The 13,900-nt window shown below is 42.6% G+C and overlaps 1 non-coding gene across 1 annotated transcript; it reads left to right on the forward strand.

The window, feature by feature from the left end:
- Window positions 1-8,621: 8,621 nt before the first annotated feature.
- Window positions 8,622-8,694, forward strand: Trnat-ugu. Its single transcript has one exon. It is a non-coding gene; the product is annotated as a tRNA-Thr (tRNA).
- Window positions 8,695-13,900: the final 5,206 nt, after the last annotated feature.

Here is a 13,900-nt window from a genome sequence, read left to right on the forward strand (position 1 = left end):
TGAGGCACAGATCCGAAACAACGCGTCATTGACTTACTCAAATTGTGAAGCTGTTTCTCTTGAGTAAATCATCCAGTTTTTCTGCAGTTGTAATAATTTGCTTGTCTGTACATGTACGTCACATCTACCGATTTCCGTTCCATTCGGATAATTCCTTCGTTGCGCGTCTTTTTTGTCTTACATTTTCTAGGAATATTTTTTTAATTTTTGACTACACTGATGAGCCAAGGTGTTATGACCAAATGCTTATTAGCGTGTTGTTCTACATTTGGAACACAGTACAGCATCAGTATACTATACATAACAGAAATAGACTTGGCTGGAGAGATGCGTAAATGAGGAGTCGGACTAAAGACGACGGCAACGACAACACAAAACAGGAAAATCAAGGTTTGATATCCAATTGATCCTGCAGTTAAAATAAAAATAGTCTTTCATGTAAATTCATGTGTGGCACGTTCAGTCTTCTAAATATGCGAATTGTTCAGTTTCGTGTCCTAATATCCATTTGTAACCTCAGGATTTAGCGCCACGTCGACGAAACCATTATCTGGTCACATATAATTTTGTGGGGCCTTCTAGTAAATCACGATGTGTTATCGTCTTATTCGTGAGTGTGGATGAAAGTGTGGTGTGTAAGAAGAAACTTGTGAACATCTATAAAACTGCCGCCGGCCGCGGTGGCCGTGCGGTTCTGGCGCTGCAGTCCGGAACCGCGGGACTGCTACGGTCGCAGGTTCGAATCCTGCCTCGGGCATCGGTGTGTGTGATGTCCTTAGGTTAGTTAGGTTTAAGTAGTTTTAAGTTTTAGGGGACTTATGACATAAGATGTTGGGTCCCATAGTGCTCAGAGCCATTTGAACCATTTTTTTGTAAAATTGCCCAATAGCACAAGGCCTGGTTGAGTCAGACAGTTCGTGTACAGTGGAGCCCTCATGAATTGCCAACATCGAATGAGTTTCTGAGTAGCTTCATATGTTTAGAAACCAATATTCAACACGTTGTGCGGTGCATGAATACACGATGTTAGACTTTTTCCCGTTCTATTAACGCATGGAGTATTTTAGAAACATCTATAATTCGTTTCCATGGTGCATGATATTTCCTGTCTTTTTAAAAACGTCCTTATGAGAAAAATATGACAGTGGCAAGAAATGGGAGCCGAACTCTCACTGAAAACAGATATTAACGTTGATATCATTATTTCCCAGTTTAACGAAGAAATATGTTTCGTAATCTGAAAATTGGGAATGGGTTTCATTCCAGGTTTTTAGTGTTGGTTAACTCTTCTTCTGGGTGACTGTAGGCTTTTCGACTTGTTTTTTCTTCTTTCCTTGCCATCTTCGCAACGCAAACGCAACCTTTTATGTACCCCAGCAGTTTATCAAGGGTTGCAAATGTTTAAGCCATACTAATACTACCGAGACCGAAACACAAATTTGAGATCGCGACAAACAAGGGATAGATCAGACGATTAAATCGTTAAGAAACTGGGACTCAGGAATTAGCTCTGAATCCAATTTGGCTCCTCCTGTAGATTTTACTGAATCATTTCAACGGAATTTTGAGACTGCCCTTCTTCCCCATGTCTTCCGGGCCTAATATAGTAGTGTGTCCTTCATAGAATCAGTACGTACTGGGAGGAAAGAAGCAGAAATTTCAAATCAGAACGTATATTCTTTACTGCCAGTTACCTAAAGGCAACGGCCTTGCCGCAATTGATACACCGGCTCCCGTCAGATCACCGAAGTTAAGCGCTGTCGGGCGTAGCCAGCACTTGGATGGGTGACCATCCGGGCCGCTATTACCATTTTCGGGGTGCACTCAGCCTGGTGATGCCAACTGAGGAGCTACTCGACGGAGTAGTAGCGGTTCCGGTCAAAGAAAACCATCATAACAACCGGGAGAGCGGTGTGCTGACCACACGCCCCTCCTATCCGCATCCTCATCTGGGGATGACTCGGCGGTCGGATGGCCCTGATGGGTCACTTGTAGCCTGAAGACGGAGTGCAGTTATCTAAAATATCGACTTCAGAATTTCGATGTGATTGGCTTTTCATTTCCTTCATAAGTTTTCGTCTCTTTCACAGAGAGAGAGAGAGAGAGAGAGAGAGAGAGAGGGGGGGGGGGGGGGGGGGAGAAGATGAAGAGGAGGAAGGAAATAATTCTTCCACGCTCAGTAATCAAGTTGCCACATCATTATACACACGGGAGCAAGTTGTGAAATGGAAGTGGTACTGTCATTCACAGCATGAAACTATTTTACCAACATCATTGTTGTAATATTCAGTGCAATAAAAATGTATGGGTATTAAACAGAAAAGGGGGTCCTTCAAACTTTATTCTTCAGATAATTGACTTTTCCCTTATTTTTAACTTTTTTGTAACAAATTCGTCATAACAACCATAAAAATCAAAGTCCAAGTAAACATTTAATGTAAACAGTGAGTAAAAAGAGTGAAGTGATATTGCTTGAGGCAAATTGTCATTTCACAGTAACAAAGAGTATCTGATAGTTAAATTAAAAAACCGCAGAATCAAATTAGCTAAAACTAGCGGCACACGTTGAAAAGATGGACTACTTGCGACATTGTTTTCAAAATTGTGTGTGATGAAAAATTCATATAAGCATAAGAGCTCCCAGACTCTCTGTAGAGGGCATTTCACAATGCTGATGTTCAAGTCTGTCCGAACTGGCGGTGTTTCAAAAGGGGCAGGCTATAGGTGACTAAAGTAATGAAAAGAGACATTTATTACAACTATTACGAGGTGCTGTAAGCGTGATAACAGCGTCATACCAAAACACCGCATTAAGGCGGCTGAGGCTGAAAGTGCAGCACAAATGGACTGTGATCAATAATAGACACATTTACTGCATATGCTGCTACTGAGAGCAATAACAGACAATTACTGCAAATGCGGCTACTAAGATGAATGTGTTTCAGTCTCTCTATAGATAGAACCGCTTGCAAGCGAATTGCATTAAAACAGTATTGATGTGTCAGCTGGTATGTCCGGGCCAAAAATGTATGGAAGTAGAGGAGCAGTTGGCTCATGTAGTTATCTGCTGCATATGGTAACACGTGGGCAACGTCATCTCAGAAGAATTTATTGTAAGTTTCAAGCGATAAATAAGAAAAGCTAAATCCAATTACTAATCGCTTCCTTCTTATGATATCGGCGACGTAATCTCATTATCACAATTTTTCTCCGCAATGAATTTTTGAAGCTGTGACTTTATAAGCCATTAACGATTTAAAGTAACCAGTCAGAATATAAATTTGACCTTTCCCATATTTCGCCTAATTGATTTCGAAAGCTTTCGCATCAGTGTACAGAAGTAGCACATTTCTTTAAGGTAGGGCTTTATACTGTACATACAGAGGCATAACGGTTGCTGTCCTTTCTTCGCTGATTCTTAAACCTTCCGATAGTTTGACTGTAGAAAGTTTGTTACACAACATTGTTGTTTTCTACACATGTAATCTAGAGCACAGCACGCAATTTGCAGTGTAGGACCGATTTTTACTCTACCGGGAAGTAATTATATTCGCGGCGTTTATCGATAACACACATTCATGTCCGCGCAAGTTTATATCTACGACATCTACTAGCGCTAGCTTATACGATGTTTACTTTACTGCAGGTTAGATTATAACGAAAAAGCTCTTTTCGATGATCACGGCCAGAAAGTGATAAAAATTGAGATACAAGCAAAATTTCTATACTTTTCAATGTATAGTTTGGATTTACGGTACATTTATTCCTGTTGTGTTTGGTCGGCTCTTGTGATCTGTAAGGGCTGGTAGGACTCTCTTGAAAAAGTTGGAGATTGTGATAAATAAAAACTGCTTTAAGTTTATGTACCTCAACACAGGATGCCATGAATATATTTAAAGTCCAAGAGAAGATCTCAAAGCAGTGGAATCGTCTATGCGAACTGAGAAAACTGGATTCTGTAAGCGATTTAGTTAGTGTAATGGTTCATGCTTCATCTTTGGCGATTATATTATCTCAGTATACGTTACTTGGTAAATTTTTTCTTCTTTACATATTTAATTTACCAGATAATTAAAGAACAATACGTTTTATCAATTTCTTTGTTCCCAGTGTATGCAAATAAAGTTATTTAAGTAATGGTAAAGAAAGAATATTTCAATAGTTAGCTATGATCGCTGTCTGCAAACCATGCTATAGAAAATAAAAGTAAATCCACATCTGTTATCATTTTTACATTATACTGCGAAACTTTAAAGCCATCTGTGTATCATCTCATTTTTAAATGCACCCAAAATTATCAACAGAGTACTTCGTCTGTCGTTATTCAGCCTTGCATTTCATATTGCCTCAAAGAATCCAAAATCTGTTGTTATGAACATGTCAAAAATTTGTTAGTGGCTAGCTGTGGAAAAGCAAATATTACTGGTATGTGCCAAATAATAAAATGAATTGTAACATATCGCTCATTCTCCAGGAGGAGGAACACAAAAAAATGGTTCAAATGGCTCTGAGCACTATGGGACTCAACTGCTGAGGTCATTAGTCCCCTAGAACTTAGAACTAGTTAAACCTAACTAACCTAAGGACATCACAAACATCCATGCCCGAGGCAGGATTCGAACCTGCGACCGTAGCGGTCTTGCGGTTCCAGACTGCAGCGCCTTTAACCGCACGGCCACTTCGGCCGGCGGGGGATCACAAATATGTCTCCGAGAGCACGGGAACTCCGTGCCTGAGGACATTGCAGCATCCAAGAAAGACAACAAATATACGTCAAAATAGCATGAGAAGTAAGTATACACAAGTCCTTCGCGTTTCTCTGCTGCAGTCAGTGCCATTAGTGCACCAAACTGCGCGGAACTGGCGTTCCCATTAAAGATCCGTTTTATCATCACGAGTAATTGCGCGTGAGTGGGGCTTGCAACATTGTTAGAGTACGGAGAAGTTGTTAGTTGTTGACAATAGATGTCTTCGAGGATAATAAGCTTATTTAGTAATTTCCTTCGTAGAAGGAAACAGAACTGCAAACAAATCGTCTTCCGAGGTACTCCGTTCAAGAAATTGGCTTCGAAAGCGTGAGCAATGGAAAAGAAACAGGTAGGGGCGTCTCATTAAACAAACAAGATGGTGCAATGCAAAGACGCTCGACTAGCCTTCAGGAAGACACGGCTGAAATCCTATTTCGTCCTTTGACTATGATTTCTCCAGGTCACTGCAAGTCTGTGTCAAAGTTGTCACGCTCAAGAAACTGCACATAATTTATTTTTAACTTAAGTTATTCATATCTCGTGAAATAAAGGCGATTTTCAGCACATTTACAAATACGTCTATCAACAAACTCAGTTTCTCCCGATCAGCATCACTATATCGTTCGACTGGTATCTTGTGAATCAAGTCAGTAAACATCATGCATATTAGTGATTAACGTTGCGTACAACGTTAAATCATGGGAACTTGTATCTTATCAATTTTTTATATTTACTTATCTGTATGTACACTACTGGCCATTAGAATTGCTACACCAAGAAGAAATGCAGATAATAAACGGGTATTCATTGGACAAATACATTATACTAGAACTGACATGTGATTACATTTTCACGCAATTTGGCTGCATAGATCCTGAGAAATCAACACCCAGAACAACCACCTCTGGCCGTAATAACGGCCTTGATACGCCTGGGCATTGAGTCAAACAGAGATTGGATGGCGTGTACAGGTACAGCTACCCATGCAGCTTCAACACGATACCACAGTTCATCAAGAGTAGTGACTGACGTATTGTGACGAGCCAGTTGCTCGGCCACCATTGACCAGACGTTTTCAATTGGTGAGAGATCTGGAGAATGTGCTGGCCAGGGTAGCAGTAGAACATTTTTTGTATACAGAAATGCCCGTACAGGACCTGCAACATGCGATCGTGCATTATCCTGCTGAAATATAGGGTTTCGCCGGGATCGAATGAAGGGTAGAGCCACGGGTCGTAACACATCTGAAATGTAACGTCCACTGTTCAAAGGGCCGTCAATGCGAACAAGAGGTGACCGAGACGTGTAACCAATGGCACCCCATACCATCAAGCCGGGTGATACGCCAGTATGGCGATGTCGAATACACGCTTCCAATGTGTGTTAACCGCGATGTCGCCAAACACGGATGCGACCATCATGATGCTGTAAACAGAACCTGGATTCATCCGAAAAAATGACTTTTGCCATTCGTGCACCCAGCTTCTTCGTCGAGTACACCATCGCAGGCGCTCCTGTCTGTGATGCAGCGTCAAGGGTAACCGTAGCCATGGTCTCCGAGCTGATAGTCCGTGCTGCTGCGAACGTCGTCGAACTGTTCGTGCTGATAGTTGTTGTCTTGCAACGTCCCCATCTGTTGACTCAGGGATCGAGACGTGGCTCCACGATCCGTTACAGCCATGTGGATAAGATGCCTTCCATCTCGACTGCTAGTGATACGAGGCCGTTGGGATCCAGCACGGCGTTCCGTATTACCCTCCTGAACCCACCGATTCCAATTTCTGCTAACAGTCATTGGATCTCGACCAACGCGAGCAGCAATGTCGCGATACGATAAACCGTAATCGCGATAGGCTACAACCCGCCCTTTATCAAAGTCGGAAACGCGATGGTACGCATTTCTCCTCCTTAGGAGAGGCATCATAACAAGGTTTCACCAGGCAACGCCTGTCAACTGCTGTTTGTGTGTGTGAAATCGGTTGGAAACTTTCCTCATGTCAGCACGTTGTAGGTGTCGCCACCGGCGCCAACCTTGTGTGAATGCTCTGAAAATCTAATCATTTGCATATCACAGCATCTTCTTCATTTCGGTTAAATTTTCGCGTCTGTAGCACGTCATCTTCGTGGTGTAGCAATTTTAATGGCCAGTGTATTTATCAGTGCAAATCCAATGATATGTAATATATAAGGGACGGTCAAAAAGTTTCCATTCGAAGGCCTTGCAGTCCAGAATCGGTGTGCCGATTAAGCAAAATTGCCGTGAGCATTGAAGCAAACATCCCCCAGAGGCACCTAGTTGAAGATACCCCGTTCTATAGAACAACGTATTGCGCTACGCGAAGAAGTGCCTGTTGCACATCCTCGTCCGACAGGAAGACCTTATTTTAAGGGACGGAAAGGGGGAAAATCGCATGGGGAGAGATCAGGACTGCAGGACGGGTGCTGCAGTGTCTCCCACGTGAGTTGGCGTAACTTCTGCGTTACATTTTCGGTATGGGGAAGCAGCAAGGAACATAGCGCATCATTCCACAGCGACGATTTTCAACAGACATGCTGTCCCCATACACATTGTTCATTCTCCGATGAACGAGTAGCGGTGTTTGTCCATCGGCGGCCGAGAAAAGAATAACAGCACGCTCGTAATAACATCACCACAGTTTTCGTTGCCGAATTTACCACACGCATGTTGAAAAGACAGAAATGTCACACTAATCCCCTACCTAAATGTCGATGCTTGTATATCCGACCCGGAGTCGCGCTACGTTGCACACACGCCGCAGCAACGAGCTGAAACAGAAACTTTTTCATCGCCCCTCGTAAATATGTACAGCCCCTTGTTTTACGAGATTTCTGTGTAGTGCATATGTAAGAGGTAGTGCTTTGGTTCGACAGCAAATTTTGGTTAAGACGTACGTAACAAATGAAAGTAAGCGAGTCGAACTAGGACATAGATGTGTAAAGACGTACGGGAGAGATGCGTCGTTTAATTACTGGAAAAGAGTGGAAATTTTACGGAAAGGAGCCACTTTTATCTTCAGCAATAGTCGGAAGGTATAACGTGGAGAAGGTGACGGTGTTCAAACGGCGGAAGCACGTTTAGGTTGCAGAAACGGTTGAGACGAATAAGTAGCCAACCAATTACCACAGAGCCTTGTTGCAGGAAAATACTAAACTTTTAAGAAGAGGTACTAACTTTGAAACTATCAGCGAAGAAAAGGAGATGCAAAGGACAAGATTTCAAGAACTTAAAATTCGGCAGAATATCGACGCAGACTAGCAAAAGATGATCAAGACAAAGGGTATCAAGACAACGAAAGTACGAGAAAGGATCGGTCGTCGCCACATAACGCGAGTAAGTTCTGCACTTACAGAGACCGAATACGAAATATTTAAAGGCGATATTCCGTGTGAGAGGCAGAGTGAAATTTTGAACTTCAACGCTGATACTGAATGTGTTGTGAGAGTGACTTTCGTATTAGAGAAAGGGACTGTGAATGAATTAATGTTAAAAGGGCATTTAATGTAAGGATGAAAACCAATTATAGGCTTAAACGTGACGGTTTCAATGAAACAGACATCACAATACTACAAATACATTGCTGCGTGGATGTCCATTGTTATGTGTAAAAAAAACTGTGTTTGTGTATTTTAACCATGCACATCCCATTCCACTTCCTTCTCTAAAATGTTATAGAGGTGTTACCAGCACGGTTTGCACAGCAAAATAACACACCGAAACTGGTGTGCACGGCCTTTGATTTCTTTAGAGATGGTGAAGTCGCATCTTTCCACTGCTTGCTTTCCGGTTCAAAGGTCCGCCCCGGTAGCTGAGTGGTCAGCGTGGCAGACTGTCAATCCTAAGGGCCCGGGTTCGCCTCCATAGCTCAGCGGTTAGAGCACTGGTCTTGTAAACCAGGGGTCGGGAGTTCCATTCTCCCTGGGGGCTAACAATTTTAATTTAATGTTACGAAAAGTAATCGTAAGCCATTTACGCCTTGAGTTGTAAAATGAGTGTATATTAATAGGTTTTACATATAACGTAGAAAGAAAAAATGGTTCGATTCCCGGCTGGGTCGGAAATTTTCTCCGCTCAGGGACTGGGTTTTGTGTTGTCCTAATCATCATCATTTCATCCCCATCGACGCGCATGTCGCCGAAGTGGCGTCAAATCGAAAGACCTGCACCAGGCGAACGATCTATCCGACGGGAGGCCCTAGCCACACGACATTTCCATTTTTTCCGGTTCAAAATGGTGAAACCATGTTTCGTCACCTGTGACAATACGCGACAGAAAGCAGTAGTCCTCCTCATGATAACGTTGCAGATGACTCAAAGACAGCGCCATTCGAGTATTACGCTGTTCGGCGGTCAGTTGGTGGGGAAACCACTGCGCACAGATTTTCCGAAGGTTCGCGTTGATGCATTAAGATGTGCGCGGTGCCCACGCTGATGCCCAGTAACCGATGGACCTCGTCCACCGTGCGGTTGTCCAAGACTAAAGCATTCACATCCGCAACCATGTAATGTATTGCGAATACATAGAAAGAAGGATCCTTTATTGTATGATTATATGATAGCGGAACAAACACTGGTAGCAGTTACTTCTGTAAAATATCTGGGAGTATGCGTGCGGAACGATTTGAAGTGGAATGATCATATAAAATTAATTGTTGGTAAGGCGGATACCAGGTTGAGATTCATTGGGAGAGTCCTTAGAAAATGTAGTCCATCAACAAAGGAGGTGGCTTACAAAACACTCGTTCGACCTATACTTGAGTATTGCTCATCAGTGTGGGATCCATACCAGATCGGGTTGACGGAGGAGATAGAGAAGATCCAAAGAAGAGCGGCGCGTTTCGTCACAGGGTTATTTGGTAAGCGTGATAGCGTTACGGAGATGTTTAACAAACTCAAGTGGCAGACTCTGCAAGAGAGGCGCTCTGCATCGCGGTGTACCTTGCTGTCCAGGTTTCGAGAGGGTGCGTTTCTGGATGAGGTATCGAATATATTGCTTCCCCCTACTTATACCTCCCGAGGAGATCACGAATGTAAAGTTAGAGAGATTCGAGCGCGCACGGAGGCTTTCAGACAGTCGTTCTTCCCGCGAACCATACGCGACTGGAACAGAAAAGGGAGGTAATGACAGTGGCACGTAAAGTGCCCTCCGCCACACACCGTTGGGTGACTTGCGGAGTATAAATGTAGATGTAGATGTAGACATTTCTGGTGTGATGACACGATGAGGCTGTCCAGGACGAGCATCGCCTTCCAGTGACTCGCACCCCTCAAGGAATCGTTTGCGCCATCCACAACACTTGAACGACTCAGACTGTACTCACCCTACACAGTCTTCATCCGTCGATACATTTCACGGCCTCCAACTCCCTCCACCGCCAAAAATCGAATCACTCCTCGTTGTTCCTGATTACTCGCCTGCATGTTCGGCAGTGGACGATAACTTGTGTGACAACCTTCTCTTCAGCGTGAAACCACACTGGCACTATGCAACATAAAACGGTACTCACGCGTCAGTCTCTCTACCAACAGATGGCGCCACCACACCCGCAGTTACGTGGTGCCACATTACGTGTAGGGCAAGGGTAGACGCACTGACCAGGTTTCATTTGAATTGTGCCAGACAGTGCAGCTATTCATGCTACAATAGTAGTTAACATTAGCGCTCATGACGAGATTACACGTACTGCCAACTGCACAGTTAATCATGGTTTACCAACTGAACCAAAGATGATCTAGAGGTTCGATAGCTCCAGTAAGATTCCAGTGACTTGAATCTTAAGACTGTATACAGGGTGAGTCACCTAACTTTACCGCTGGATATATTTAGTAAACCACATCAAATACTGTCGAACCGATTCCACAGTCCGAACGTGAGGAGAGGGGCTAGTGTAATTGTTTAGTACAAATCATACAAAAATGCACGGAAGTATGTTTTTTAACACAAACCTACGTTTTTTTAAATGGAACCACGTTAGTTTTGTTAGCACATCTGAACATATAAACAAATACGTAATCAGTGCCGTTTGTTGCATTGTAAAATGTTAATTACATCCGGAGATATTGTAACCTAAAGTTGACGCTTGAAACATTGTCCTCACTTCATTGCAGGGGCCCAAACAGCTGCAACATACATCGCGTTTCTACAGAATGATCTGCCAACGTTGCTCGAAAATGTCCCACTGGAAACGCGTCGACGTATGTGGTATCAGCATAATGGTGCACCTGCACATTCCGCAATTAACACTAGGCTGACCCTTGACAGGATGTTAGACGGACGTTTCATAGGACGTGGAGGACGCATAAATTGGCCAGCCCGTTCTCCTGATCTTACACCTCTGGACTTCTTTCTGTGGGGTACGTTAAAGGAGAATGTGTACCGTGATGTGCCTACAACCCCAGAGGATATGAAACAACGTATTGTGGCACCCTGCGGCGACGTTACACCAGATATACTGCGGCGTGTAAGACATTCATTACGCCAGAGATTGCAATTGTGTGCAGCAAATGATGGCCACCACATTGAACATCTATTGGCCTGACATGTCGGGACACACTCTATTCCACTCCGTAATTGAAAACGGAAACCACGTGTGCACGTGTACCTCACCCCTCATGGTAATGTACATGTGCGTCAGTGAAAAAGACCAATAGAAAGGTGTTAGCATGTGGACGTAATGTGCTGTTCCGGTCTCTTATGTACGTAAGGACCATCACCGTTCCCTTTGGATCCCTACGTAATTCGGTGCTCTCCGATACACACGATCGAACAGCGGAGGAGTGGTACTCAAGCGTCAACTTTAGGTTACAATATCTCCGGATGTAATTAACATTTTACAATGCAACAAACGGCACTGATTACGTATTTGTTTATATGTTCAGATGTGCTAACAAAACTAACGGGGTTCCATTTAAGAAAACGTAGGTTTGTGTTAAAAAACATACTTCCGTGCATTTTTTTATGGTTTGTAGTAACCAATTACATTAGCCCCTCTCCTCACGTTCGGTCTGTGGAGTCGATTCGTCAGTATTTGATGTGGTTTACGAAATATATCCAGCGGTAATGTTAGGTGACTCACCCTGTATATAGTGTGTCATACGTTACAACGAGTAAATGTAACAATCATAACAGATAACAATCTCTATGTTGCATCCAATAGCAGCTTACATCTGTTACAAAAACAGTTGCGATGACATAAATAAAATGTACAGAAATAAGGACTTAAACACGAAGCTACAGTCATATTCAATATGTGCACTGCTTTCGTCGTACAGTGACTTTTGAGGAACAAACCATACTTGAGTCAAACTCTGGAGGGGCAACAAGAAAGCAAATTAGAGGTTGAAATGTCGCCTGCTCTGCATAGTATGAAACAAAATAAAGTAAGTTCCAGTAACTTAGGGAAGATAGTAACATAGTGAACCTGCACAAAATAAGACAAAATACAGGGATTCAGCTGCATTACGAGAGTGTCGTCAGTGGCACAGGGGACCGTTAAGTTCTGACGAAACTATAATCGTCCGGTGTAACTACGGGTTCTTTGATTGCTCTGGGAGATAGTGGGGTGCAACTACAATTTATGAAATATTAGTCACTTTATTACAAGACATATATGAAGATTTACTTAACTTTGTCTAATCCATTTCAAGAAGAGTGTTCAGAGTATTTACGACTGTCTCTGAATATAAAAGTATCACTGGATACAGACGTTTTTACAAGACTCTTCACTTGGTGTACATAGAAATCGTGTTCATAGTTAAAGTTCAGCATAAGGTATGAAATACACTGGCGCCTTATTCAAGACTGTGCTGTTCTCATAATCGTTCATCACGAACTGGGGTGAGCGTTCTCTACTCGGCTGTATATCGGCGCGGTGGCGCTGCGAAGCTTCGCCAGCACCTCCCATTCGTCGCTGCAGTATACAGCGAGGCATCGCTATCTTCTGTGGTATCGATGCGAGGTGCCGACTTTGCTACGGCACCGCGATCTTTGGACCATATCATAGGCATATCTAGTGGGAACTAATATACTGAGTGATAGGTCGAATACGTTACATTTCCACTGATTAAAATAACAGCTGCGTAACGTGTGTAACAAACAAGGGTTGACACAATGTTTAAAGCCGGCCGGAGTGGCCAAGCGGTTCTAGCCGCTTCAGGCTGGACCGCTACGGTCGCAGGTTCGAATCCTGCCTCGGGCATGGATGTGTGTGATGTCCTTACGTTAGTTAGGTTTAAGTAGTTCTAAGCCTAGGGGATTGATGACCTCAGATGTTAAGTCCGATAGTGCTCAGAGCCATTTGAACCATTTTGAACACAATGTTTAATGCTACAAGTAAATATGACCCACTGATTCAAGCAACAGATACGTACAACGTATGGCTAAAGGAACTGCCGGAATATATTACAATCTAACAGATGTAAAACGCTCATTTCTATACATAAATAATTCGAACATCTAACATAATCTGGGTTAACTCATCAAGCTAGTTTGCTGAACCCAAAAACGCGCAGTATGAAATATTTGTGGTGTCAACTCAACGAATTCCTGCTGAGGGCTCTTTAAGGAGCTGAGGGTACTAACTAATACTTCCAAATATATTTATTCCGTAATGAAATTTGTTATTAAAATATATGTCTTTTTTTTGTTTCAAACCAACAGCTCAGTTCATGGAATCACTACTAGAAATAAGAATAACTTTCACAAATATTTCAAGTCACGTACTTTGGTTCAGAAAGGTGTCCACTCTTCAGCAATATACATTCCACCATTCATAAAAAATTTTAAATGATAATGAAATTCAATTTGAGACGAGTCTAAAGGATTTATTGGTGGCCAACTCCTTCAACTCCACTGATGAATTTCTTAGCAGAACCGATTGATGCGTGTGTGTTATTAACAATATAACATAATGAGAACATTATGTACAAACTAACTTCTGTACAAATTTTGTGCAACGATGCGATGATTGAAAGTAACTGCCGTAAAACATTTTTTTTATTTGATGATGCGTGCCTACAATAGCCTAAGAATGATCAGATGCACCTAAGTGTACTGAGCATTTAATATTTGGTGAGAAGTTTTATAACCTTTTAAATGATAATAGGTTTATGATTTTTTTGGACCGATTCCACAC

This window comes from Schistocerca americana, chromosome X (genome assembly GCF_021461395.2).
Source record: "Schistocerca americana isolate TAMUIC-IGC-003095 chromosome X, iqSchAmer2.1, whole genome shotgun sequence".
Lineage (NCBI taxonomy): Eukaryota > Metazoa > Arthropoda > Insecta > Orthoptera > Acrididae > Schistocerca > Schistocerca americana.